This window comes from Etheostoma spectabile, chromosome 9 (genome assembly GCF_008692095.1).
Source record: "Etheostoma spectabile isolate EspeVRDwgs_2016 chromosome 9, UIUC_Espe_1.0, whole genome shotgun sequence".
NCBI lineage: Eukaryota > Metazoa > Chordata > Actinopteri > Perciformes > Percidae > Etheostoma > Etheostoma spectabile.
Genome location: NC_045741.1, coordinates 25,257,365 through 25,260,723, shown reverse-complemented (window position 1 = coordinate 25,260,723; position 3,359 = coordinate 25,257,365). Strand labels below are relative to the sequence as shown.

General features: G+C 43.2%; 1 protein-coding gene across 1 annotated transcript in view; it reads left to right on the top strand.

The window, feature by feature from the left end:
• The window catches only part of crocc2 (ciliary rootlet coiled-coil, rootletin family member 2), a 68,641-nt gene that overhangs the window by 8,444 nt on the left and 56,838 nt on the right, over nucleotides 1–3,359 (top strand). The gene's annotated exons all lie outside the window — the stretch shown is intronic.

Sequence of the window (3,359 nt, the reverse complement as noted above, 5' to 3'; positions counted from 1 at the left end):
CCCCCCAATTATCCAAACTGGCCAGTGCAACACTCCCCCCCCAAAAAAATATTATAATTCCCTTTACATAAATAAAGTACTTTAAATAAAGACATTTGCACCGTAAATTGATGCAGAAAAGGCACAAATTGTTGCAGAAAAAAATCACTAGAAGAATGCAGAAAGTAAAGTGTTTGATGTTCAACATTTCAATCTTGTGCAAAAGTGAAGCTCTCAACCTCGCCAATGATGAACACAAAGTTACGCCCTTGGGATCTCTAGATTGGTTCAGTCAATCACATGTTGACCAAAACTGCTAAATGACTTGTCTGAATGAAAATATATCCTTTAGCTCAACCATTAATCATTGGTATAACAAGATAATTAGGATGAGATAGACCTTGTTACCATCTTGTTAAGTAAACCCATATAATGTAATGCACTACAACACATTTAATAATAATAATAATAATAATACATTTTATTTAAAGACGCCTTTCATGACACTCAAGGACGCCGCTCAGGGAATTCATAAATTAAGAACAGCAAAACAAATACTATACAACAGCAAAACAAATACTATACAACAGCAAAACAAATACTATACAACAGCAAAACAAAACCAAAACTATACAACAGCAAAACAAATACTATACAACAGAAAAACAAATACTATACAGCAAAACAAAACCAAAACTATACAACAGCAAAACAAATACTATACAACAGAAAAACAAATACTATACAGCAAAACAAATACTATACAACAGAAAAACAAATACTATACAGCAAAACAAATACTATACAACAGAAAAGGCGGAGCAACAGACATTTAGGTGGAATACGCAGTTATAAACAGATGTGTTTTTAGTTGTGATTTGAAATGGGGGAATGAATCAATGTTTCTGAGTTGGGGGGGTAGTGAGTTCCAGAGACGGGGAGCAGAGCGGCTAAATGCTCTGCCCCCCATGGTGGTGAGACGGGCGGGGGGGACAGACAGGTTTATGGAGGAAGAGGATCTGAGGGAGCGGAAGGGAGTGGGACGCTGGAGGAGATCAGACAAATATGGGGGGGCGAGGTTGTGGATGGCCTTGAATGCTAATAGAAGGATTTTGAATTTGATACGGAACTGGACCGGGAGCCAGTGGAGCTGTTGGAGGACAGGAGTGATGTGGTGGATGGAGGGGGTTCGAGTTATGATGCGGGCAGCTGAATTCTGGACCAATTGAAGTTTGTGGAGGGATTTGTGAGCGAGACCGAAGAGGAGAGAGTTGCAAAAATCGAGACGGGAAGTGACGAGACTGTGGACAAGAATTGCAGCAGTGTGGGGGGTAAGGGAGGGGCGGAGGCGATTGATGTTACGTAGGTGGAAGTAGGCAGACCGGGTAATGTTATTGACATGGGGTTGAAAGGATAATGTGCTGTCAAGGATGACACCCAGACTCTTAACCTTGGGGGAGGGTGAGACGGAGCGGTTGTCAATTGTGAGAGAAAAACCGTCTGTTTTGGAAAGAGTGGCTTTGGTGCCAATGAGGAGAACCTCGGTTTTATTACTGTTTAATTTGAGGAAGTTTTGGGTGAGCCAGATTTTTATTTCAGAGATGCAATCCGTAAGGGAGGTGGGCGGGAGAGTGGACGAGGGTTTGGTGGAGAGGTAGAGCTGGGTGTCATCGGCGTAACAGTGGAAGTGAATGTTAAATTTGCGGAAGATATTGCCGAGGGGGGAAGCGGTAAATGAGAGAGTAGGGGCCCCAAAACAGAGCCCTGGGGCACACCGAAGTGACGGAGGAGGGAATGGATTCACAGGACTGAGTTGAATGAACTGTGTGCGACCAGGAGGTAAGATGTGAACCAGTCTAACGGAGTGGTGGGTGATGCCAATGGAAGAAGCCTATTGAGGGGGTGGTGTGACAGATGGTGTCAAATGCTGCACTCAGGTCGAGGAGAGGAGGATGGGAGGAGTCCAGAATCAGCTGCCATGAGGAGGTCGTTGGTGATTTTGATGAGTGTCTGTTTCAGTGCTATGGAGGGGGCGGGAACCGGACGGGAACTGTTATACAGGTTATTGTGGGATAGGTGAGAATGGAGTTGAGAGGCAACTGTTTTTTCAAGAATTTTGGAGAGGAAGGGAAGATATGGAAATAGGACGGAAGTTGTTGAAGTTGGATGGGTCGGCACCAGGTTTTTTCAAAATAGGGGTGATGGCAGCAGTTTGAAGGATGTAGGGACGGTTCCAGTGGTAAGGGAGGAGTGGATGATAGCAGAGATGAGGGGGACAAGGGAGGGAAGACAGGCTTTAACAAGTGGGGGGGGAGGATCAGTTTACAAGTAGATGGCTTGGAATTCCGGGTGAGGTTCTGTGATTTCTGAAATAGTGGGGAGACGGAAGGAGGAGAATGAGTGTGTGGAGAATGAAGGTTATCTGAGATGCTGAGGTGAGGGATTGATCCAAGATGCTGGTGGATGTTTTGATTTTTTCTGTGAAAAAGGACCTTACGAGTGCAGAAGGAGGTAGTGTACAAATGGGGAGGGAGAGAGTCAGGGGGTGGGTGACCTTGTTAAGTAAGGAGAACAGTGACTTGGAGTTTCCTTTGTTGGCCGTGATTATTGTGGGAGTAGTAGTGGGATTTGGTGCTGGCAATGAGTCCTTGTAACGTAGGATTGTGGTTGTTGTACATTTCTTTGTGAATAGTGAGACCAGTTTTTCTATGGAGACGTTCAAGTTGCCGACTTACTGTGCATTAAATCTTTGTGAAAGGTGCAGTGGACACACAGTTCAGTATAATGCAACCCAGTACAATAACACCACAACTGCCACAAAAATGACAATGTCACAGCTCCATGAAGCAGAATAAGCTTTAAGATTTATTTCAGGGTTGTTGCAATGGATTGCATACAAATTACCTTCCAATACAATGAAACTGCATTAATTATATTTCTAGGAAAACATATTTTGTCCTGGATCAATTAAATATGTTTCTAATCATAGTCAGCGTGGATAGAAGGTCTGTGGATTAGTTGTTCAAACAGTCAAAGGATTTTCACCCAGGAGGCCGCTGTTCGTGTCCTGCCTAGAGATTGGCATGGGGACCTTTCCATAAATAAGATCATCTCTCAATGCAAATCAAACCAGCTATTAAGCTAACTGAAATACCATCATGCCAATCTCTAGGTATGGTGAAGGGTATGTGATGATGGGGGGGGGGGGCTATTTTAATTCCAAAGGCCAAGGGAACTTTATCAGGATGCATAGTATCCTGATCCATGAAATAACTGGCCTTTAAAAATAAAAATGTGCCTTCTATGGGAATTTAACATAGGGGTGTGTTTACTTATGCCCCCTGTATTTTATTTATTTACAATACATTATTCATTCACAA